At 44.5% G+C, this 26,826-nt stretch overlaps 1 protein-coding gene across 1 annotated transcript in view; it reads right to left on the reverse strand.

Moving 5' to 3' along the window:
* The window catches only part of LOC311507292 (vasorin-like), a 35,338-nt gene extending 9,725 nt beyond the window's left edge, over positions 1 to 25,613 (reverse strand). Inside the window, exon 1 of the mRNA XM_084571584.1 lies at positions 25,176 to 25,613. The gene's annotated coding sequence lies outside the window, so the exon portion shown is untranslated. The remainder of the gene's footprint in view (positions 1 to 25,175) is intronic.
* Positions 25,614 to 26,826: the final 1,213 nt, after the last annotated feature.

Genomic DNA, 26,826 nt, shown 5'->3' on the forward strand with positions numbered 1-26,826 from the left:
AGCCATCCCCAGCAGGATGCAGCCTGACACAGACACACACACAAAAACGGTTTAGGAACAACTAAAAAAAACATAAAGAACAGCACAAGGCGTTGACCTGGCCTCCAAATTCACTAGATCCCAAACTGATGGTCCACAGAGACCCCTCCCCTCAGAAGGCCCATGTCCATTCTCTGATGAGTCACAACTGTTTTGGAGGCACAAGGGAGACCTACACAATATTACGAACTAATTTTATTAATCATAACGTGTAGTATTGGCAGTGGTACTGGTGTAGAAAACATATATATTTAGTTAAATGTAGGATGTGTCCTGTGCTTGTAACATCCCTGTTCAGCTCGGGCCATGTACAAGAGAAAAGGTGAAAGACTAGGGCTTTTCGACCGTGCCGTGTGTGTGTGTGCGTGTGTCATGCGACACTCGTCTAATGTGCTTTTAACACATCGTCTTCAAAGAAGTCGCATGAAAGCACATCTATTCTTAACAGGGTTCACAGCCTGCTTCATAAACACCTCCTCTATTCTGAAATTGGCTCTGCTTTTCAAAGGAACGACGGGACAAGTGGGAGGAACAGACCCATTTTAAGCATGCCTCTTTTTTTATTCAAAAACCCCAAAACAAAACGAAACAAACAAAAAAACAACAACAGCAACAAAAAAACAAAAGAAACCATCTCGGTCCTCTTGTTGACCCGGTGCCCACATAGCAGAGCCAAGAATCTGCCAAGTACCATATTAAACAATCAAAACAGGAGGAGCACTTGCAGTCAATCCCTCATTACGCTGCGTTCACAACACGCCGAGTTGCAAAACCAGTTTCGCTTCCACAGATTCATAATTTAAAGTGACAACTTTTGCCCGTGTCCCAGTAAGGCAGCAAACACCACAGCATATCTCCAGCTATTTGTACGAGATAAGGTTAAAAGAGAAACATCACTGTCAAAATGACATGAAACAGGTCAACACACACACACACACACACACACAACCACAACCAGCATAGCATAGCACAGCACACACACACATTCCTGCACACCAGCAGACACACACACACACAGTCTATAACACAGCTGGATTCTGTTACCCACAATCCACCGCAGCCATCTCTCACTGTGAGACAGAATGAGAGGCCCACATAAACCTCTGTCCTCCCCTGTGATAAGAGAAAGGTAGTGAGAGGGAAGAAAGGGGGAGACTGGTTGACACCGAGAGTGCGAGTTAAACTGAGAGGGGAAAGGACAAAAAAGGGAAAGACGGAGAAAGAGAGAGAGAGAGGAAAATGTGGTGTTTTAGTGGCTGGTAACTGACAACTGCCTCCATTAATCCACAATCAGCTGTAAACAAGGCTGACTCCTCTAAAGGTGAAGTACACGACGACACAAAGGAATGACTGGGTGTGTGTTCTCTCAAACTGCGGAGGGGGTCCTGAAAAATCCTAAACTTGACTATTACTTAAAATGTACACATCTAATTACAGAATGCAGAAAGCTTTATTAATCCCCAAAGGGCAACTCAGTTTCTACGGTCCACCATCTAGACATACAACCATTCACACAACAATAATACGTAGCCTGAGTAGCATGATATGGCCTTATTGCACATATCCTTTCTACCTAAAGTGCATTGTGCCAAGAACAGACCAGTCAATAATCACTTTCTTTACTCAGTATTTAACAGCATAATGCTGAAGGAATAAATTATCTTGCATAGCGGTTTGTCTTTCCGGGAGGCAGCAAGTAGCGCCGACCTGATGGCTTAAGAACGAATTTGTTTCCAAGAATATGATGTTGGTTCATCAGACTTTTAGCTTTTTCGGAGGACACGTTTCTCCCAAAGAGAGTTCAAGTCGCACATTTGGATTCCAATCATTTTGGAGCAGACTTTCACAATATAATTTAAACTGCAAGTTATTTTCCGAAAAGCAAAGTGAGAGCAATGATTTAAAATGAGCAAAGCGCAATCGCTGATCTGGAGGCCTCAAAACTATTTGGAAGACTCTGCACGGTTTCCAACTTGATGGGATCATAACACTGTGAGCACCACTTGCCACAACAGGAAATTCTAGGAATCGCCAACGATTTTTAGAGTTGAAGGAAAAAAGGGGGGGTGAGGAAGAATTTGGAAGGAAGGTACAAAACAAGCAAGAGTGTGGATCATAAATTGTGTTCGAAAAGTTGTTCTCCAAGGAGATTACCTCATTTTCATTTTAAAAAAAGGGGGTTAGAGTAAGTGGTGCCTACTCCCCAAGGAGGAATATCCTGTTACCTCATGTATGAAAAGCTTACCACTAAAATCTGTATAACACCTTCGATATTTCTGAAACTCTTAGCACCAAAAGCTGTTGCGTAAATGGAGGAAGTGGAGGAAGCACCATTACTTGTGCGGTAATGGTTTTGCACAGGAATGTACACCGATACGCACCAATAAGCATGTGTACTGATATAATAACACTTTATGCCTGAACACAAAGACAATAAATAGAAGTGTTAGTGAATCATGGGACAGCCCTGTACCATAAAACATTAGTGGTAGTTTTGGCCTGTCTTCTCAGGTCTTAATTCTTCACTCATCCTACCCCCATTGAGCAAATGGGTTCTTAATAAGCCGGTTCTATCCATTCCGAAATTCCTCAATGTGCGTTCTTGTCTGTACTTCAAGACGTCGCCACTCGTTGCCCAAGTACTTTTTCAATGCAAAGTACGCGTCTGACCAAGTTTTGTCCAAAAACCCAGAGGTGTTTTTGCCCCACCCCTTTTATCAAGGACGCATCGGGAGGTAACTTGTGTGGACTAAGCTACGGCAAGTATCCCAGAATGGATTTTGCGTGCATCATCAAGTTCGCTGCTGTTCCAAAAACTTCCAAAAGACTCCTTTTTCTCCGAAGTCTGTCCTTAGGAGTCAAATCTGAGTCATTAAACTTCTGTTTTGTGGCTTTCTTAATTTGTTACTGAGTGTATTTCCCCTCTTTGTTATTTCCCTGAATATATCAACCATCAAACTGTCACAGTTCGTTCTCAGTGGACCAAGAATATCCCAAAGATACTTGAGATGTTTCAATTTAAACCAACAATGGTAACCTTATGTAAGTGCTAGAGCAAAATTCAGGAGACGTCAGGCAGACGTTGAAATGGACATATCTCTATAGAAATGGTAATGACAAGAGTTCTTTGGACACGTACAAAAAAATACATGGCCATCTAATGAGATATTTTGGACTGGAAGAAATTGGTGGATCCACCAATTGAGTTTAAAAGCTATGTGATCAGCCAGTGGTCAAGTAGAACGAACTTCAAGGCAGTACCATTGTTCTGATTGATGAGTTGTTGATGATGAAGTCCTGTGGCTTCATGCATACCGACAAATGACATACTGAAATGTGACTCAGGCAGTCAAAGGGTGCAGTTGTTGCTAAACATACTTGGAGTCTATCAAGCCATTTGAATCTAGTCACTGAGAACTGTAGGAAACATACACTGATCAGGCATAACATTATGACTGCCTTTCTAATATTGTGTAGGGCTCCAAAACAGTTGTGACTCATCAGAGAATGGACATGGACCTTCTGAGGGTGTCCTGTGGTGTCTGGCAACAGGATGTTGTTAGTGGGGTCTTTGAGTCTTTGGGTTGAAGGGAGGGGCCTCTGTGGATCATCCCACAGATATTTGATCAGTTTGAGTTCTAGAGAATTTGGAGGTCAGGTCAACACCTTGTGTTGTTCTTCATGTTTTTTTTGAGTTGTTCCTAAAGCGTTTTTGTGTTTGTGTCAGGCTGAATCCTGCTGGGCATCAAGGAGTGTCATTGCTATGGGGTGGGGGTGCCTGGTCTGGTCTAGGTGGGTGGTACACGTCTAAGTAACATCCACATGAATGAATGCCAGGTCCAAAAGTTTCCCAGCAGAACATTGAATTGTCCCAAGATGGTCAATGTTATTTACTTTTCCTGTCGGTGGTCATAATGTTGTGGATTGGTTGTATTTTGCATGGAGTAACAACAGGGAACAACCACGGCCACTGCATGGAAAACTACTCATAACACACTTAAGATATGTTTGACTACTTTATTAAAGTTCATTGTTTGACTGCACTGTAAACAGGTAGACCAGTCAACGGTTTGTTTTTCCCATAAGGTAACGGCTCAAGGAGTGTTTGCTGCATTATCAAATTGCGCTCTCTGCTACTACGGCAAGCACAGGTTTTGCCAAATCAAGCACTAGGGATTCTGTGGGAAACTAACAGGACAGAGTTGGTCTATGAAACAGGACGCCTGGTGGAAAATAACAGTCTGTTGGTTTGATGTCAATCAGACGAGCTGCAACAGCCACAAGTCATAATGTTGTGGCTGATCGCTGTATGAAACCAGGTCCTACAGGCCGCTGTACAAACAAAAGCAATTTAGTGTGAAATAGCAAATTGTCACTATCTGAACTAAACAAAGACAATCCCCATCGACTTAGTCATCCTCTGTGTAATGGTTCTTCACTGCTGCCGTCTAGACTGGGCGGTGACAGCTGTGATATGATCTATATTAGGATGAAGAGGAACCCATATTAACACAATTAAAAACAACAAATGACACATGGAGTTGTTAGTCAGAAACATTAAAAGAAAACTGTAGATGTCTGCAGTGCACAAAGGCGAAGCCCAACCACCTCCTGACTCCCAAAGGCGGAACATTAATATGTCACACAGTGGACAGAAAAAAGAAATAACAAACATGTACTATTTGTCTAAAAGCTCAATTGTACACACAGTTTCACTTTCTGACTCAGTCTCTCTCCAGCTGCACTCAAGGCTCGAGTCCATCTCTTCTTCTCTGTGTCTCCATGTTGACATTGTCACGCGCTTTGGCAAACAGCGTAACCAGTCACCTCTGGAACAATTTAATAACACGGTGTGTGACACCTGTTATTTCAAACCACTGCAAACGTCCCTCCTCAAGTTTTCATCAGCTGCTGGATCTGATCTGCTCTGAGTCAGGTCTTTTCTTACCTAATGTACTTCTCTTTTTCTTCACCAGGTCTCTTCTGAACTTTCTCGGTCAACTTCTGTTACTCCATCTCTCTCTGCTAACAGGAACAGCTACAAAGTTGCTGAGATTTATGACTAGGCAACCTTTTAGGCTTCAGTAGAAGTAGCTTGAAATACACCACAAAGGGTCTCTGGGCTCCATGTGGACGTCAGAGGTCACAGGTCAAGATGGGGATCCAGTGTCTGATAGGTGAGTCAAGGTTGGCTGAAAGTCTACAACTACTAAAAGCAATATGATTACAATGAATCAGGCTACTCTCAAGTGGGGTTGGCTCAGAGATTACACAATGGCACGATAGAAGCACCAAACAAAGTCAGCCAGCCAAGTGGATGGCATTGGCCTCTGTGACACCTATGACTCAGGTATGGCACACACTCCAGCTATGCTTCATGCTGCTATGCAGAAAATGCAAAGTGGCATTTAGGTGTGCTGCTTCTGCTGCTTCTTCGATCGAGGGATTCACCCGTGTGTTTAGGGAATGTGCGGTAGCTGTAAGAAGGTGCAGTAAAATAACAGAACCTGCCTATCAATCATCAGTATCTATCTCGAGCTTGAGGTGGTTTGTTTGTAAAAGCAACTGATCATGTGATTGCAAATGAAGATTACTTGAAAGTTGAGATTAACCTCAAAGGGAAAACATTTTGGTTGGTCCTCTCTTATTCAGATTTGTTTAAGACTTAGTTTTAGGGTTAAAGTATTAAAGTCTTTGACTCCCCCGCTCTAAACGAAGCTCAGGGTTAGGGTTTAAGCACAATTTATAGTCTCACGTCACGTTGACAGCTACGCCATGACCTAATGCGCACCTTCCCAGAAATATAATTCCATGTCATGGCGACGCAGACCGTAGCAACTGGTCTAAAACACATTTCCATGTTTCACGTGTCTCGGCAGCGCAACAAGCACAGAACGTTCTACCTAGTCCAGCCTCCAACGAAACCATCTACTCAGACGTCTTCTCCACGTCATGTGCTGCAGTGGATCTCAGAGAAAGTAACTGTTGATCCACATTCACTGACCTCAACTCCCACATGAGGCGCTCAGATCCAAACTCAAGCACAGCAGACCAGTCATTGCTTAGCATTTCAGTGGCATAATTACAGAACAATGCAGAAACATCAGCGCACAGGAGTAAACGCTTTCGGTGGGGTTTCCCCCTAGGGCGTAGGCTCCGTGGAGACCGGTTGCAGAACTATAAACTAAGCTTCAGGGTTATGGTGAGGAGGTAACAGTATTATAGTTTGGCTACTAGCTAACCAACAGAGCCCTCTCACAGCACATGTCTTGGCTTATGAGCTGCAGATGAAACTCGCTGATTACGTCTACAAGAGCGCTGGCGCAGAAACCAAAACAGAATGTGATGTGCTGACCGGCTTTCCGACACACCTGAATGAGACATTTCCATCAACAAGGCGTTTATGTTTGAAAGTTCTATCAAGCATGTCATGGCAGTTGTGGTGTTATATTATAACGTAATCGTCGTCTCTGTGGTGGAGTGACTAGCAACAGTATATTTCACACAAAATACAAAATGTATTCGACATCTTGCCTTGTGAACAGTTTGCTACTGCTTGTCCTGGCGCATTGTTTCCTTTCATTCCTCATTACCTCCACAATCTGTTGAGCTAAGTTTAGGTTGTTGTTGCTGCCCTTGTGGACAGGGGCTTGCAAGTGTGACATAACCTTTGGCCGGTGGTGCACTTGATGATATTTCAGTGGGTCATGCACCTTCAAAATATGCAAGATATCTGGTGTGTGTGGAGGGGGTGGACTCATCTGTTCTACATACTGGGGTGCAGTAGGTGGTACCGAGCAGTCGCAGACCTTCTTGCAACGCTTAAGGCACGAGAAGACTTCCCTACCATTGAGCAATACAGGAGCGCTGTGATTACCAGATGCTACAGAATTTGCCAAGTTCCACAGAAACTGTCATGGCTTGCATGAAAGGTTATGGTGCTGCCTTGATGTCACAGTAATAGCAAGTAGTCAGTCACAACAATTGTTCTAGAAGCCTCTGCAGTCTGTTTCACACTGCTGCAAAACAAAGGTAAACCAAAGAAGGACTTCCTCATTGCTCAGTAGTCGTACAGCAGCCGAGTGCTTTGAGTTCTTCCTGCTGATAAGTAGTAATTATTTATTTGAAAAACACAACTCAAACTTGTATGTACTAGAAGAGGAAATAACCAACCAGGCAGCGTTCACTTGTGGTACAGGCCCTTGGGTTAAAATGACTTATGGTGACACCAGTTCTTCCACTGAGGTGGCAAAACAACAAGTGCCAGAAGATATACAGCTCAAGTGTAGCTGGCATCTTCCATCAATGGCTAGAGCTGCAAAACAGCGTATGTGTGTGTGTAGTGTACAGTGGCTCCAGTTTTGTCCCGTCTGTCAACAGTTGGAAATGAGCATGTCACCTGCTGTCGGCTTCACACAGGTGTGCCAGCAGACACCTGGCAGCAAACACAGCCCTGTCAAACACATCTACGACTCTTCTCTCTCCACTTTTTCTCACAGCTCATACAAATGCGTTTTTTCCTCCCCGGGAAGTTCACAATCCTACGGATGTTTTAACGTCTTTTGTGCATACGTAAATCTTTGCATTTATAGAAAGAACCCAAGACATACCTGTGATTTACTAATCCGAAGCTGACTAATTTAAAGTATGTAGTCAAATACTCTTGTGTGTTAACTTAGTTTTCTCCAGAATTAAACTCTTAAAGCTACAGTTTATGGACTTTTCACCCTAAAGCAGTGAAGTGTACCATTAATCCTCATTCTCTTCCCCACCAGATCCATCACTTTCAAGCCTGTCATCACTTGTCACTCACCTTAATGGGCTGTTCACATCTGGGAACGGCGTGTCCTCTTAAGCTACGCAACTGACAGAAGACACAGAAGCAATAAGTGTCTCTCATCAGACGCAAAGGTTCACTGAGGTTTTTAATTTGTGTTGTTGAAAACGCAATAAACTTCCCTGAGCTATTTTTTATTTTTTATTTTTTATTTTTTACTGCATCCTACCATTCTCCTTCCTCCGCCTTCAGGCATGATCACTGATTGATGATCACCTGTGGGACTGTTACCCAACAGGGGCCCCTCATTTCTTTTCTTTTTTTTCCCAAATAGGCCTCTGGCAGGGTACAGGTTGGGTTGGGCAGAGCTGAAGGGGACGGGTGGGGGTGTTACAGCCCTCTCCTCCTGTTTTTACAAGCCTAGACAGATACTATACCATTACAGCTTATCCGTACTTCAACAAACACCAACTCCGGCTGTGGTTCTGACTGAAAGTTTCTTTCTTTTTGTCCCTTGCTGCACGCTTGACTGGTCCACATGAACAGTCTGCAAGCAGCCTACAATTACGATGTGCAGACAGCATGTGTCAAGCCGATGTCCAAAGTCGCAATAGACCCACACATTAGCTCTGGGAAATCAAGTTATATCGGTAATATGTCAGAAGCCGAAACCACTTTGGCTGCTTTCTATTGTTGTCGTTAAATAAATATGGTGACGTGCAGTTAAGTGAGGTAATCATAGCTTTCGGTTACCATCTGGCACATTCAGCAGCATCTAGCAAAAGCCTGATTAATTAATCTTTCAACAAGTATTATTGCTTTGATTAACTGATAAATATTTAAACAAAACTTCCCTTTATAAACTTTTAAAGATATTTTTTACAGCTATCTATGAATGAAGAAGCTATTCCAAACATTCCAACACATGTTTTTTTTTATTTTGATGATGGTGGGAGGAAACCGGAGTGTCCGGATTAAACCCACGCAAACATGGGGAGAACATGTAAACTCCACACAGAAAGGCCCTGAGAATCGAACCCTCTCCGCCCCGGGGATTCGAACACAGAACCTTCTTGCTGTGAGGCACCAGCGCTAACCACTAGAACCCAAAACCTTCACTGCTATGAATGAAAATGAACGTTGTTTAGCTTTATAGAGCTTTATAAAGCAGCGTTGCCATGCCAGCCGTTAGCTTCTGCTCGCCAGTCTCTGTCGCTACAATAGTCCAATTAATTGCTCAGCGGTTCAGCCTCAGTGGGGAGCGGTTTCGATTTTATCAAGTGTGGAAATTCTTCTTCTTTTGGGATTTTGGCCACTTTGAGCCACTTGTATTAATGCCCTTTGCAGGATGAAATCATTTACAGCGATCTTTGAAGCGTCTGGGTGTCTGTTTAATGAATTTTCTCACCTTTTATGTTTGGGTTCGGGCTTTTTCAATAAACATTGCGATACATGGACGTATTCCACACCAATCGACATCACTGATGATGGCGAGGAGTTGCTGCAGTCCCACTATGTATGCAACAGTGCTGCACTATTTCATATTGGGTTGCGTGACAACATTAAAAATCAGTTTGCCTGCTCAGTTCAATAGAAATGTCACAGCGCATTTCCTGCTGAGCAAAGCACTACATACAAATCTGAGCTTTAAATGCACTCAAAGCTTATTTCAGACCCTCCTACAGCCTCGGGAGCAGCTACAGACTGCACGCTGGCGTGCTATTTGGGAGGCTGAGGATTATCATGGGACCTCCGTCTTCACCGAAAGTAATTTGCGCTGGAAATTTACACGCATGGTGGACACCGGAAAATCAGCAACAATCAGGGCTGTTATTTACAATCACTCATCTCCAGATCATATTTATTCTCGCACTTTACGCAAGGATGCTTGCGACCTGCACTGACACACACACACACACACAGACTTCTATCAAGTGTTCCCTGCAGCTGGATCAATTCATTAACCCGGGGTTAGTTCAGAGAGTGTGGACGGATTTACCGCTGAGAGACTTCTATAGGAACTGCCAGGGAGGACAAACACACACAAACTCACGTTTCTATCTTTGTGAGGACCTTCCATGGACATAATGCATATCCTAACCATAACCTAATTGTAATTTTAATGTAAAACCAAGTCTTAACAGGTTTTAACACTTGAAAAGTTCGAGGCACAGAAAGAATGGCTCCACGACGTCGGTATTCCTAGTATTGCGCAAGCATTTGGCCCCCACAACTTAATAAAAACAAGAACATACACACTTTTTATAATTGGATTATAAGAATGGAGAATGAGCTCCCCTTCTGAAACTTTATAAACACAGCAAGTTATTAAGGCGAGGCGCGAACCGTTGGTGTTTGTGTGCAGAAATGTATCCCCGATGATGGATGTTGCTTTAGCATGTGTGTGGAACGGGTGTTTACTTTGTCACTTATCTATTTACTTCAACTCCTGACAGATCCTTTAAAGTAAACACACGCACACACACACACACACACACACACTCGCGCATGTCTCCGCTGGAAGGGGAATCAATTAGCGCAAACTGAACTGTGTGTGCGTGTTTGTTTGGCTCGGTTAAAGCCACTGACCTTGACTGGTTCATGACCCAGAAACAAAGGCAGCATTTTACCCAGGAACAGAGAATCTGATTTTAACTCTTTGCGGTCCCGTTGCAGAGCCGCGCCGGGGGCCGCCCGGGCCGTCGACTTTTACAAGACCAGACCTGTTCCCTGGCATTATTCTCGCAGTGTGAAAGCAGCTACAAACACACGTGTGTCCTGGGGAGGGCGGCCCTGTCGAGAACCCCTTTGTGTCTGCCAGAGAGGGGAAGCATGGAACTAATTTTAGTTTGGACAAACTTTATCCTGCACTAGTTGAGCAACATGTCACTGAAAATAACTGTTAAGTAATTTCAGAGCCTTCTGCTTGGATTGTGAAAAAGGCTTTCACAACAGCAGAACCTCCACTGACGGAGGAATCAAAAAAGCCTTAGCTGATGAAGTAGCTTGCAGTCAGATTGCTGATGACATCAAACATAAACACACACACGTATCAGAGTTCTTATCTCCTCTACGGACCATGCATCAGGGCAGAAACCAGGCTCTGTCCGTTTGCGCCAGGAGTTATCACACTCACAAACGCTCTCCTCGAGGAAGAGAACTTCTTCAAAGTCACGGCGGATTTAATTAATCGTGTTACAACTGTAACGCTGCAGCGAAAACGGTTCCCCAAGTTACCCTACAAGTGATTTATTTGCATGAGGTTAAAGGTCACGTTAACACTCTTGCTCCTTCTGTTTGTTTTCTTTTTGGAATGAATGGTATCAGTGTGCAGCTGCACTATCTGAAATGCAGAGTGAATGTTATTGTGAAGCAGTCGGACAAAACTAGACGGGCAGTTTTTAGAAATGTTTCATCAGCTCATGACATTTGCTTTTACACACCGATCGAGCATAACATTATGACCACCTTCCTAATATTGTGTAGGTCTCTCTTGTGCCTCCAAAACAGTTGTGACTCATCAGAGAATGGACATGGGTGTCTTTCTGAGGGTGTCCTGTGGTGTCTGGCAACAGAATGTTTCTAGTGCGGGGCCTTTGGGTCCTATGGGTTGAGGGCAGGGTCCTCTGTGGATCATCCCACAGATAGTTGATCAGTTTGGGGTCTCGTGAATTTGGAGGCCAGGTCAACACCTTGTGCTGTTCTTCATGTTTTTTGAGTTGCTCCTAAACCGTCATCCTGCTGGAGATGTCTGCTGCCATCAAGGAGTGACATTGCTATGGGGTGGGGGTGCCTGGTCTGGTCTCGGTGGGTGGTACATGTCTAAGCAACATCCACACAAATACCAGGTCCAAAAGTTTCCCAGCAGAACAATGAATTGTCCCAAGATGGTCAATGTTATTTATTTCTCCTGACGGTGGTCATAATGTTGTGGCTGATTGGTTGTATTTTGCATGGAGTAACAACAGGGAACAACCACAGCCGCTGCATGGAAAACTACTCATAACACACTTAAGATATGTTTGACTACTTTATTAAAGTTCATTGTTTGACTGCACTGTAAACAGGTAGACCAGTCAACGGTTTGTTTTTCCCATAAGGTAAAGGCTCAAGGAGTGTTTGCTGCATTATCAAATTGCGCTCTCTGCTACTACGGCAAGCACAGGTTTTGCCAAATCAAGCACTAGGGATTCTGTGGGAAACCAACAGGACATAGTTGGTCTATGTAACAGGACGCCTGGTGGAAAATAACAGTCTGTTGGTTTGATGTCAATCAGACGAGCTGCAACAGCCACAAGTCAAAAAGTCAATGCATTGTAAAGTCATTAGTTGAAGCTAAAAATATGAACACTGCGAGCAGTCACATGACACTGCTGAGAAATAGCAGACACCAGTGTGGCTGCTGGAGGATGGTGAACGTGGTGTCGAACCTTTTATGCACTTCAAAAAAAAGTCCACAAAGCACCATCCAGTACTTATTTTTTTGTTTTGTTTTTGTTTTTTGCACAAAACATGTCATTTCATATGTTTGCAGCTAACTCGCACACCTCGCTGCATGCCGGCCGGTGTAACTGGACTCCGAGGAAGGGAAATGTGAAGGAATGGCGACGACACGCTCCGCTGCAGATCGGGCGCTGACACACGACTCTGTAAAAAGCCCCGAGGCTTGTGGGGATGTTTGGAGACGGGAACGGGGAGAAAAATGGTGTTGGTGGACGCATGACATGCATATATACACACACGCACACACAATGACTCCCACAGAAGCAACAAGAGACCTCGTTTGATTTTACAGTAGTTGCATAAATAACGCTTGCCTTTTGTTGTAAGAGCATGACTTGGCTGTTTGTATACTTGAAAGTAGGAAAAAAGTGACAGAAAAAGAGTGGTTGGAGCAAAAAAAGAACGGCCACATATACTTATAATAGCCACCAGAATGCAGCCAAACTCATTTAAACGGTTTAATATGAACGTTTGAAGTATTTCAGTTTCATAGGGGCTGAAACGGGCCAGTGGAAGCGATAACCACGCTTCTGACACATTCCTTTGAAGATAGCATATCGGCCTGTTTGATTTCATGGGAAGATGTGTGACTGCTTCGACCGGGCGAGGAAAACACGGCGGCTCGGCTGAGCGAGCAACAAAACAGGACGAAGCAGACGTGGCGCATGCATCTGAGCGTGTTCGGCTCGGCGCATTTGCTCGCATTAGTTTTGACCACAACAGCTGTGACTAAACAGGTTTGCATGCGGAGAAATGCTGACAAACATTTGCATAAATGAAATGTGCGCTTTCCTTATCACAAACATGTTTTTCCACAAATCAATCACAGCCCGTCCCCAAGAGAGAACTCCGATCCCCTCTGGGCAATCTGAATGTTTAATTGCACTATGATCAGTTAAATGACTTGATCAGAACATGTTCCAGCCCATCATGTCATTTCAAACCTTGTTTTTTTTCCTCTAGATATCACTTCAGGTCACTGCTGGAGTTTTCAAATGAGTTTACTTTTACTCTCTACATGAAGCAAATCTTTAGTTTACATCTATCATCTCAGATCAGGACAACATATGCCATAAATTCTATTTTAGCACACAGAGAAGTAATCCCACGGTGGGTTTGCTGAAGTTCTTGTGGCCAGAGATCATGTGGTTTCCAGTCAATTTAAACCCTGCACAGTGGAAATGTTGCTTTTTTGTTTTTAGGGTTTGGTAACAGCTTAACGATTACTAAAAACACAGGACCGCTTGGAGTCTCAACGGGCCAAATGTTTCTTTAAGGTGGCAATTATAAAAAAAACAAAAAAAAAATGTTTCTTTCAACATCACTGGGTCACATTACAACAGTTTACTCCATGTTGTTTGCTTACTCAGCTGTCCTGTTTGCCGATGCGTTGTGCTGATCCTCCGCCGACAATCTCATGGCTCAGACTCAAGATAATGGGCGCCAAACGTTTTCCTTATTTTGCGTGACAGATTTTTGAGTTCTATTCAAAAGCACAGACACTTCCAATGCATTGCAGCGTTGCCAACGTAATGAGTTTCTTGCTAGAATCAGCAACTTCCGAGACGGCTTTAAAACTCAAACCCTAACCCTAACCCTAACCCTGAACTCATTGCCTTAAAGAGAGTCACAGTTTTCCTCAATGGATCTCTTATACAGGGCTCTCAGCAGCTTCCATACATCCGTTTACATCTAATCTGAAGTTGGACCGCTGTGGCAGCACTCTGCCGAGGGTATTCCAGTCGTCCCTATCCCTAGCAACGTTTTCCACTTCCTCTTCAGGGACCATTGTTATGTAATCCCTCCAGGGAGTTCTGGATCTGCCCCGTGGTCTCTTCCCAGCTGGACCATCCCTAGTAAACCTCCAATGATACCCTCAGTACCCAGGAAACATTTTCACCAGAAGACCGGAACCACCTCGACGAACTCCTTCTGATAAAGGAGCAGTGGTTCTAATCAGCTTGGAAAGTAATGATATTAAAGTAAAATAATAGTACAACTAGTTGAGTCAAGCAACACTGGACACGCTGCATCCTGCTGGGGATGGCTGCTGCCATCAAGGAGTGTCAATGCTACGAGGTGGGGGTGCCTGGTCTGGTCTAGGTGGGTGCTACATGTCTCAATAACATCCACATAAATGAATGCCAGGTCCAAAGGTTTCCCAGCAGAACATTGTAACACAAGATGGTCAGTGTTATTCACTTCTCCTGTCATTGGTTTTAATGTTGTGGCTGATCGGTGTAGAAAAGAATGACTAAAGTTAATGATGTACTACTGGGTAATCTAACACCCTCACTCATTGGTAAACTCAAGGCACCGCAATAAACTTTCGGGGACCAGATTGCTTCCTGAAACCCCACATTGCACGCACCTTTCCACCAACTTGAATAATGGCAGCGGTCAAATTTTAACGAGCGGGGGGTTTAGTGAAAATCACAAGCCTCTGAACGTACTAACAACCCAATCAAGACTCAGCGCAGATATACCGCGTGCACTTTTCTGCTATAATCGAGCCTGTGAAATTGCTCCATCAATCCTCGCCACCTCCATTCGTCTAATGTGTCCCATCTGTTCCAGCGAGAGCAGTATGGTGTGTCTTGGCCCGATCAGAGGTACGGACTGACCTACTGACTGCTTGTTTTGGACTCGCAACGGTCTGTCTGTGTTTATAGAGCGTCTTGCTTTAGCTGGCGGCTGTTTGCTAGTGTACTGGCATGGCGCACATGACGGACACAAAAAAATAAACACCGTCTCCTCTCCAGAACGTTTAAATTCAGTCTGGCAGGTAACAGGGGATAACCCAAAATAAACCAGAGCCTTTTATAACTCAGTTTGCAAAAACAAATTAGCAGAATCCCGTATAATTGTCTATATAGATCAAAGGCTATACAACCGTGTCTCAGTCCACAAATCCCACCGAAAATGCATGCCTTGTTAAAGACAAACAGACCATTTAAACTGCCCTGGGCATGACAAATTTGACTCTTTATGTTCCTCACAGTAGCATGTGTACAGATAGATGTTTGCTAAAAGGGTGTACTCTCAAAAATCAAATACAGTGATTATGATATAGCAATAAAATAGTGTGCAAGTGTGTGTGGGAAGAAGCACAAACAGGTGCTAGCTTGCTGCTAACTCCTTTGCAAACAGATCAAGCTTGCAGAAGCTGTGCAGCATTTCAATGTAAGGGCACAAAACTGTCCCCTTTTGCACATACTTAGTTTTACTTGCGCTAACATCGACTTCTGTGCACGCAGTCCGTCGTCTTTGCTTTAGCATACGCACGGATTAGCATCCACTCCCGGCGCACACTTTCACTGCTCACTCCTCCCGCTCGCCGGCGTGCATTAAAAGTTGCTGCAGCCTGAATTTTGAACCGCTCTCCGCTGTCTTTGAAGTGGCGTTCGGTTCTCATCTGCAAACAAGATGTCCACATTAAAAATACCACAGGCACGCCACCGCTTCTTTTTACGCCGAGTTTAGAGGGGATGGCGATGCGCAAAGTGCAGAGTCATACGCAAACGATGCATCTGAGTCAGATGAGGCGGTGCTCGTTGACTGGTTTAAAAGGCCAGAGTGGAATGTTAGTAAATTGTAATGATCATCTTTTCACCACAAAATCCTGCTTAAGTCTGTCTATTAGTGTTTTTTGTACTTTGTGTTCCTCAAAATATTGCAATTGTCTGTTTAGGACCAAACCACACTAAAGGTTGTTTGTCTTGTTCAAGAAAACCTCTGATTTTGTCGACCATAGTTCTTCACACACGCCATGCAGGGACGATGAGGAAATAATCAGCGCCTTTCGACTCAGAGCAACAACTTTGAAGCTAACAGAAGTGTCTGTGGACACTGTTTGCTTGGTGCAATTATTCTCAGCTTTCAACTCATTTTAATATTTGAATTCTTGTTTTGCGATCAACTAAACACTGCAGTGTCACCCACAAACATTTTGTCCCCCCCCCCCCCCCCCCCCCATGGAGCACTTAAAAATCAGTTAAATTTATTTACACTTGAGCACCACAGTAATTTTATTGAGATGATTTGCATCTTATGGATCATTTACTCTGTTCATTTATTGCTCATTGTGGATTTTTGTTAATAGCAGAGGAAGAAATACATTTTATTTGATTTAAAAGAAAAGGTCAAACACCATATCTGACTTGTGTCTGAAGCTTCAGTCGTGATCTATTTCATTGCTTCCAATCTCCAGACGGCTCTACTTTCAAGATGCCGCTCGCCTTGCAAGATCCAACCGACTGTTCAAATCATGACCTTAACCTGCTCTCAGAATGATAAACAAGCAAGCAACAGTTGACAGTCTTGCACAAGCCCCATCTTGCTGGTCTGATCTGTTTGTCTTTCTTTGGTGGTCCAAGCATCATGAAGGCTGTGGGCTCCTGGCCAAGTGTGGAAACATGGTGAACCACAGTGTGCTCGACTGCGTGGTACTCCCTGGGTACGGTCGATTTCCTCTTATTTGGATAATCTGGATTTTATGTTTGACTCTGATTCAGCAGTCTCTCTCTGTGTGTGTGTGTGTGTGTGTGTGTGTGTCTCTTTCTCTAGCCTGTGTTTCTTCTGCTTCGTCGGTTTCTTGTCTCTGGGTTGACTGGTTCCCCCTTTGACTCCTGACATCTTAATCCCCTGCCAGCTTCAGCGAGGCCTCCGAGAAGGACTATGTGATTGTGTGTGCACGGGAGTGTGAAGACGTGTGTGCTCTTTGTTAAAATCTGTGTTGTGCAACAGTTAGATTCTCCTTGACGAGCCACGAATGTGTAAATTAACATCGGTTGGTGAGTGTGCGTAACAGCAAACGCCCCAGCAGCACTGTGCAGCAATCAGCCACAGCATTAAAATCACTGGCAGGAGAAGAAAATAACATTGACCATCTTGTGACAATACAATGTCTGCTGGGAAAGTTTTGGGTGCCATTGCTATGGGGCACCTCCACCCAATAGCAATGACACTCCTTGATGGCCTCCCCAGCAGAATGCAGACTAAAAAACAGAACAAGGTGTTGACCTGGCCTCCAAATTCACTAGATCCCAAACTGATCAAGTATCTGTGGGATGATCCACAGAGGCCCCTCCCCTCAACCCACAGGACCCAAAGGCCCCCCACTGACAACATCCTGTTGCCAGACACCACAGGACACCCTCAGAAGGCCCATTCTCTGATGAGTCACAACTGTTTTGGAGACCTGCACAATACTAAGCACATGGTCATAATGTTATGCCTGATCGGTGTATGCTGAGACCGTATGAAGGAGTGCATCAGATAAATAATGAGCTGCAGAGAGTTGCGACATAAGTTGTTATGGCAGGACTCAGTGTACACACAAACATCCCCAAAACATGCTGCAATTAGCCTTGAGGCTGTTATTTAATAGAGGCGTTAAAATTCCCATTGTGTGCAAACAATGTACGCCTGACTGCCGAATTTGTTGAGGTTGGTCTTGTCACGCCTACAGCCGAGGCTGTGATTCAGCTGACATTTCAGTAAGTTCAAAATAAACACTCATTAGAGGGGGGGTTTATATTTACGTCGATGATCTCTTAGGAGACACAGTGTCCTGGTGAACCAATTGATGTGTTTTTCTTTTTAGTGATCTCATAAACAGGTAGCCCTCTCCTACCACGATATTTATCAAAACTCAACTTATAGTCAGAGACTCAGCCAAGCATTCAGATTCAATCAAAATCCATTCACGTCAATCGTGCGCTTGCATCAAGTGAAACCTGACACGCATATCTGCAAGCATGCCGCGCCAAGACGACTTGTGTTCTACCACTCTGGCGAACTTTCTGTCACACTTAGTTGATTTGAAGCGAACAATTCTGGGAAGACCGCAACAGAGAAGAGGAAACCGCACACTACAGAGACAATCTTTGAGAGCTGTGTTGGGACAGATTAGCATTAGCGGCTGGCTCACCAGCTGGCTAGCCGTGCAATTCAAGCTCTTCGCATGGTCACATTTGCCGAGTTGGGTGAATTTGAAGCTGGAACGTGGAAACAACATACGCTACTGTCGTGCTCCACGCGATTGAGCAACACTTTGATAGCTGTTTCCAGTAGTAAGTGCAGGAGACACAAGTCAGTGGAGGCATTGCATGTGGTGGATTTCAGACATGGGCATGTTGCTCAAAATCATGGAGTTAAGTGCTTGTTGTGATGATATGAGATCAACAGCCCGTTAAGTCGCGTGCCAAAATGCATTTTCTCATTTGTGACCTAATTTTTTAGATTATTCCATAATTATGTGGTTTTACAAAATGTGCACACATGCTGACAGGTCCTAATCTGCATTCTGTGAGGAGCCAAATCAAGCTGTTGAACCAGAAGGGCCACCTCCTCCAGACACTCCTCATGCACACTTGTTCATTCACATGTTTCTCCTCAGTGTCAGTGTTCATTCCACATTTGATTTTATACTCCTGCTAGTAGAAGTGTTTAGTTCTGTGATAACTCCCACAGGTTTTATCTGCAGTACTCCCATTTCTTTCGGTCTGCGCATCGCTCTGTGCTTCTCAAGGCCACTGGTAGACAAATCATTCCTTTGAAATATGCATTTAATTATGTGTTGCCATCATGTTATAGTTAATATTTCTGCATAGCTCAATAGTTGTGTAGGTATTTAGGTATAGACTAAGCTGATTAAGCTACATATACACCCATCACTCAACAGTGACCACCTTCCTAATATCGTGTAGGTCTCCCTTGTGCCTCCAAAACAGTGACTCATCAGAGAATGGACATGGGCCTTCTGAGGGTGTCCTGTGGTGTCTGGGAACAGGACATTGTTAGTGGGGGCCTTTGGGTCCTATGGGTTGAGGGGAGGGGTCTCTGTAGATCAGGCTAGTTTGGGATCTAGAGAGGCCAGGTCAACACCTTGAGCTGTTGAGTTTTTCCTAAACCGTTTTTCTGTGCGTGCCTTCGTCAGGGTTAGGGTTAGGGTTGCTGCCATCAAGGAGTGTCATTGCTATGGGTGGGGGGGTGCCTGATCGCAAGAGCTGTGATTGGTCCGCTTGGTAGTAGCGTATTTCTGCTTTAGTATTTCTGCCTGCTTCTCCATCTCCTCCATTTTCGAATTGATTGTTTTGCATCAATAAAGATGGAACACATCGAGGAAAGGTTAACTGAGGAGCTTCGGAGATACAAACATTTGTACGACTCGTGTTCGCGAGATATTTCGGCAAAAGTTTCAGTTGTCATTGTTGAAAGTGAAGCAGGAAGTAGAAACAAAAATTAACCCGAATGACTAAAAGACACAGCGCCAACTAGCATCTGGGTGACATTTTTACAGCGCGAGCCAGACTAACGAGCGCACTAGTGTAAATGGCTCGCACTGGCGTAGGCTACGTGCGTAGGCTACAGCGTCTATGTCCCGCAGTACTTTAAATGAGCCTTAAGTAACATCAACATGAATGCCAGATCCAGACGTTTCCCAGCAGAACATTCATTCTAAGAGTCCCCCTAAAGCTGTGACCCTAGAGTCACCTCCAATGATTTCTACATGAAGCAGTTCCCAGCAGCAAATTGGCAAAAACATTTAATTGACAAGTTAATTCACCTGTTGTTTAACTGCACTGCATTCAGTTTAACAATATTACACTTGGGTGTTGAAAGTAGCAGGAAATCAGAGGTTACCTGCCAAAAATAGGAAACAAAACACAAAGACATCCAAAACTCATTTCCTTTAACTGACACCCAAGGCAAATGTGGCTCAATAATCGCTCACACGTCTTGACTCGTACCACGGGCTACACACAGTGTCGACTTTGGTGCACGCGTCCATGGTAACCGCCACTGCCGGCCTACCTTCTGCCGGTTCAAACGGCATCTCTCCTCACCTGTTGTTCCTTCGTGCTGTTGAGTATTTCACAGGTCCAGACCTCGACCCTTTTGAAGTGCTCTGTGAGGCCCTGCAGCCCCGAGGGCCGCCGTCTACTTGCAACCTCGAGTGCATGTGCGCCGGTGCACGTGTGTGCAGGGGGATTGAGGGCTGTTGAATGGGGATGAAAGGGTGCATGTGTGTGCACAGCCATGTGCCCTCAAGACAAAAAAAAAAAAAGAAAGACAGAGCGGGGCTCAGAGAAAGGGGGCAGGAAGGTGGGGTTTCCCTAATCTACTACACCGCCCCCCCATTCCAACACACACAAACTCGCCCTCAGGTAGTGGTATGTCTGCTCTCGAAGGATGGGGGGGTGTTATCTTAAAGACTTCAGACAGATTAGGTAGCGGGTCTGAATATGAAAGCTTTCTTTACATAGAGCAGAGTCTTCACGTCCCTCAACTTTAATTTTCATGTTTCTGGAAGCCGATAATTAGTTTTTTTTTGTTAAAAACAATTCAATTGATCTAAATTTCCTTCAATGAACACTTCATTGAAGGACGTGAACTGAAAGAGAAACGTCTTATTTCCGATTATTAGAAGGTTTTGTTGTTTTAATCTCCGGATTAAGGTAATCTGACCGCAGATCTGCTGTCGGATGCATCATCCTCTCCCGGTGTCTCCTGGTACCGCAGAGGAATGTTACGAGGAGTCTGTATGTGTCACGGTCTTTACCTTCCTATTGAACCGCCGTGTTTATACAACACACTGTGAGGATGGGTGGGGGTGGTATGGGGGTGAGGTACTTAGAGACACGCTTCATAGGTTACTAAAGGAGTAACAACCCCTAAAACTGTCCCTGGGGGTGAAGGAGGGGAGGCGGGCAGGTTCCCCCTCTGGCGAGCGTGTTAAGTCTCAGCCTGTTGTGTGTTGTTTGAGTGTAGAATTCCACTGGTGTCAAGAAAGCTTGTAAAGACGTAACGTGAGCTTTTTTATGTCTCTGAAAGCAGAAACCCAGTTTAGCAATATCCCAACTGCAGACGTTCGAGCGAGAGTACGTTCAAGGTAAAGTTGCTTTAGGCGAGATTTGAATGTACACCGATCAGCCACAACATTATGACCACTGACAGGTGAAGTTTTCAAATTTTTTGTTCTTGTTTTGCACGTCATGCTGCTCACACGTGCCTTAAATTGCAACCCCTTGGGCACAAATAGCGTTTTCTGAATCTGAATCTTGTGACAGTTCAATGTTCCACTCTAATTTTGGACCTGCCATTCATTCATGTGGATGTTACTTAAACATCTACTACCCACCTAGACCACACCATGCAGCCCCACCCCATGGCAATGACACTCCTTGATGGCAGCAGCCATCCCCAGCAGGATGTAGCCTGACACAGGCACAACTAAAAAAAAACATAAAAAATAGCACAAGGTGTTGACCTGGCCTCCAAATTCACTAGATCCCAAACTGATAATCCACAGAGACCACTCTGCTCAACCCATAGGACCCAAAGGCCCCCACTAACAACATTCTGTTGCCAGACACCACAGGACACCCTCAGAAGGCCCATGTCCATTCTCTGAGTCACAACTGTTTTGGAGGCACAAGGGAGACCTACACAATGCTAGGAAAGTGGTCATAATGTTATGCCTGATCAGTGTGCACCAACCAAAAATCTGTGTGCCAATCAATATCTTTAAATTAGCCCATTAAACACACCATACTGACACCTGTAGTGCCAAATAATTTATTTTCACCACTTATCAAACCTCTCTTCTATAATTGATTGCAGATTTACAGACTGTGGGTCTTGGATTGTTGGTCACACAAAACAAACATGTAAAATGTGATTATTTATCTCTTGGCCAAGTGATCACCACTGCAGCTCTACTCCCAGGTTAGATGGCTCAGGTTTATATTACCGGATAATTTGGACGTATATATTTGTCAAACGCTCCAGAAGTTAGGGGAGCAAAGCTCTGAGCGGCGTAATGACCGGACCGAGCACGGTGATTTATCAGCAGTCGGAGGCTTGACGCTGGACGTCCGCTCCATCTGCGTGGTCCCCGCTTCCTTAAACGTTTCCAAATGAGCTGACAAGCAACTCGGCCCACCCCGGCTATACATCTGTTCGGCAGCAGGAGGGAGAGTTTGCAGTTTCTTCCACTTTCTTTTATGTGCAGTTTGTTCTCAAAAACCAAGCGAAGGAAACGCCACAATGTGATTGATGTGATTATATTATATTTTCTTACGTGTTCGTTTGCAGGAACACATGAACATTTAAGTGAAACTGGCCCACTTGATTTCTGACGCACCGAAAGAAGAAGAATCTTTAAATTCTGCGCATCTTAAGCCGATTCTTCTCGTAATTTCCAGAATAAAGGCAGAAACAACTCTGAACTGAGCGTCAGGGGCTCACGTTTTTCAGCCTGGTGTTAGATGGTTGCAGAGAGGATTTGACGGAGACCGAGTGTGACATTCTGCTCCACATGAGAGAGAACTCCAGAGAGAAGACATTAGGCCCGGCAGCAGAAAACCGGTATGGAAAACAGATTGAACAGAAACCAGAACAAGAGAGCAGGCAGAAGGGTGAGGCTGGAGGCGAGCCTCGCTGCAGTGGTAAAAGTGTCACATCTGCACATGTCAAACACAGTGGATGCAGAAAACGGGAAAGGAATGACGGAAAGAGAGAGAGCGAGGCAAGAGACGGGAAGAGCAGAGACAGAGAGACAGGGAGAGAGACACTCTTTGGCCTTGAAAGCCAAGAAAAACGTTGCAGTCATTGCATCAACGCGTCCAGAGTAGTGGAAATATAAATAGCAAAATGATTCAGGAAGCCAGACGTCAGTTAAGAGAAAATAAGAAAATCTACTCAGCTAGTACAGTGACCGAAATCTGACCTGAGGGGAGGGGAAGGGTGTGTGTTTGTGTGTGTGTGTGTAGGTGGGTGTGATGGTGTGTAACACCAGAGCACCACAGGGCGCACTTAAACCCCACTAAAAAAAAGGAGGGGCTTTTAGCTGATGTGCCTGATAACAACTGAAATCTCATCCACACACACACACACACACACACACACACTTTCAGCCCATGACTATATCCTCTTCACCTTGTACCTCTTAACTTCCTTCATGGGGTTATTAACTCCCTGATTGGGGAGCTTTCCATCTCCCCCCTTCCTCCCTATTTAGTTGTCATGGTGGCATGACCCGAACACTTATTAGCCGACCCTGTGGGATTAGTCCAAGCTTGAAACGGCAGGAGCCGGGGGTTAAGCCTCCACCTCGAGGTGCTCGCTGCAGCATCTCACAAAAAAAAAAAAAAAAAAAAAAACCCACAAGAACCTTAATTAAATTGCTGAGACACCGAGTCAGGAATGTTTGCTTTGCTCTCCCTCTTCTCCTCGTACGTACTCCGGTCCGTCCCCTTCTGTCTCCACCTTTCTTTGCTTTTCCCATACTTCACGCGGCGTTTGTTTTCTGTGCCTCAGACTCCTCGCGGAGCGGGCGGCGTGAGGACGGAGGCAGCGAGTGGCAACGTGAGGCAAAGAAAGCGGGTTAACAGTCAGCACAACACTTTCTAGATTTATGAGAAAAACAAAGTGTGCCATGCAGCAGAGACACCACTGTCCCATTTCGGCAATGCATTACCAAGGTATTAGCACAAGAAGACAGAAGACATGACATAAGGTTTTCTTATTATTATTATACTGTAAATGTGCATTTTACAGTTCATATGAATCTATTACTAAATAAGAAAGCCCTTTTTAATAACTAGTGTCACAGCAACTTGCTGCAGCCATTAATTCTTATTCTCTTGATTATTTCTAAGATTCACTATTTATTGTCAGTTTTTTTTTCTGGTTGACAGACTTAAACGATTAACAGGTAACCAACTTGTAAATAAATCAATGGTATGTGATATCAGTGTCAATCACTGCAGCTCTACCTACACCAAACTACCTCGGCAGCAGACCCTAAAATGTTGCTCATCCATTGATCGGTCAACGACGTCTAGACATGGAAAAAAAATCCCTCTTTTTAAATGTAATGCATCTGACAGATGACAGAAAACAATCCTCACCACAGGTTGCAAGTTCCCTCCACTCGCTTGTTCTGTCAAATCCAAAGTATTGTCTTAACAGTTACATAAAATAAAACAACATAAACCAAAAAAAAAAAAAGCTTGCAACAGATTTTTCATAATCTTACATTTATTTGTTATCCAAATTGGCTGCAACTACACTCGTTTTGTGAACTTTGGTGTCAGTGTAGAATAGAAGTAGAGATCTAGTGCAAAATAAAACCTGCAAGTTAAGATTCACACAGGAAAAAAAAAATAAAAAGCTGAGCATTTAAATTCACACAAAACACCATAAAGTCATCACTTTAACTGGGAGACGAGCTCTAAACCCCAGTGGGGATCTTGATTCGTCTCTCAGGGATCATCAGATTAAAGTCTCCCATAAACAAACAGCCAGATGTCAGAGAGAGAGAGAGAAGCCAGATAACGAGCCCATAATCCGACACATTCGACACCAACGCGCCTCTGAAGCAACGGCGCAGATAAGAGATAATCTCGTTTGCGCGTATCTCTGCAGGAAACACTCTTGTCGCTGTCTTTCCTGCCTGCGCGCGTCTCGCTGAGCGCGTCTGGCAGACAGATCCTGACCCGAGATACTGACCCCCGTGCGCCGGGCAGAGGAATGCAAAGACACGCCGACTAAGTCACTGGCCACAAGGGAAGCTTTCACATGTGAAGCAGGCTGAGGAAAGACGCCACAAGATGAATTGGCAGAGCCTCTCAGAGCGTAAAACTCTGTCGTTCTGATCGATATCACAGCATCTAACAGACCCCATACATGCGCAGGGGGACACAAATCCATTAAAAGGTTGTAAAATCGCGTTCATTTCCACTGAGGAGCAGAAGAAATCAGTGTGCTAATCAGTCGGCTGTTCATCGTGCTCAAAAAGGCACCTTGATAGTTGAAAAATCACAATAAAAGCGCACGAGAAGCTTACCTTGGCAAAGTAATCCAAAGTCCGCTGGAATGCGCTCGAACAGCTTCTGCCCCAAACTTTTTATCCACTTTCGTTGCGCGCGTCTCTCGATGCAAACCTCGCAAATGTTCAAAAGGAAAAACCTCCAGCGCGGAGGACTCGTCGTTCCCCACTACGCAAAAGGTGTTCCCCACTGCAGCGCACTCGCTCTGCTCGGAGACTTCGGGTCCGCGGCGTTCAGGGCAGCGCGCAGTCTCCTCAACAATAGCGCTCATTGAAGCACAGGAGGAGAGCGCTTAAACAAGCTGGGGAAGTGGGAGGTGTGGCGAGGATCCGGAGCGCGCGGCCGTGCGCGTCTCCGAGACGGGCTGCACCTGCAAAAGTTATCCACAGCGGGGAAGATGGTTTATCGTCCACTTCAGATGAGTCTGAACGTAAGTTTTGTTTAGCCGACCACATGTACACTGTTGCCCATAAAGTTGGATCAAAATACTCTTCACCTCTTCTAATGATAGGATTGTGAGAATGACTTTTATTCTTGATAGATAAAGTCTATATTATAACATGTAATTGATGTGCATAGTAATAAAAAGAAGAATGTGTCTAAAAACAGAATTATTATTACTATTAAAACTTTAACTGTGTATTTTGAATTTATTCATGAGCGTTGGTATGAGACACTTTTTAAAAGTGTTTACTGATCATTCAGCTGGATTTTTATCCTCATCCCCTTATCCCAGAAGAATAGTCTCTGGTTTATAGTTTCCTCTTTAAGTATTTTTAATAGGCTGTAAAAGCATCAAACTTGGCTTGTTTTAGCGGGGGCTGTAAGGAGGAAGCATTAAAAAGAGTTGCTGGAAGTGAAAAAGTAATCCATGTTTAACTACAGGAAATGATAGCAAGATTTAATGGGAGAAGGATGTTAACCTTTTTTTTTTGTCATTTGTAACCTGCATGAAGGGCGGCACAGTGGGATGGTGGTTAGCACCGTTGCCTCACAGGAAGAAGGTCCCATGGGCCGACTGGGTTTGCATGTTCTCCCTGTGTCTGCGTTGGTTCTCTCCGGGTACTCCGGCTTCCTCCCACCGTCCAAAGACATACTAGTTAGGTTCAAAGGTGATTCTAAATTGGCCGTAGGTGTGAGTGTGAATGGTTGTCCGTCTCTCTGTCTTAAATTTAGAGCACATATCGGGTATTAGATGAGAGTTTATTTGCATTTACCGTCAACTCAGTGTGGACAAAGAATACTAAAACACACTAGCTGAGTCTCCATGCAGAGTGAGCGTCACACTGGGCCTGTTCCGTCCTCGCACTGAGATCCGATCTGGGCGTTCCGACCACGCAAAAGACGGGTGAGAACACTCCCAGGACGCACTGACATCGCATTTGAGATCTGATCCCTGACCACATTTGGAGGTGGTCCGTGTCCCTATTTAGACCTTCCATTAAGATCTGATCTGGGCAATCCAGTCGCAAGTGAGCAGCTTCAGGTACGTGTGTTCAGACCTGCCGTTATGAACCCGCTGACTTCTAAATCATTAAAATACAATAAATGTACAAAGACAACATGAAACACTGATGATAAAAGAGAAACAGATTATTGCTCTTTTGAACATTGCCATGCCGACTGTGTCGTGAGACGTCGTCTACCCGCCAAGTTTCTTTCGTATTT

This window comes from Chelon labrosus (genome assembly GCF_963514085.1).
Source record: "Chelon labrosus genome assembly, chromosome: 2".
Taxonomy (NCBI): domain Eukaryota; kingdom Metazoa; phylum Chordata; class Actinopteri; order Mugiliformes; family Mugilidae; genus Chelon; species Chelon labrosus.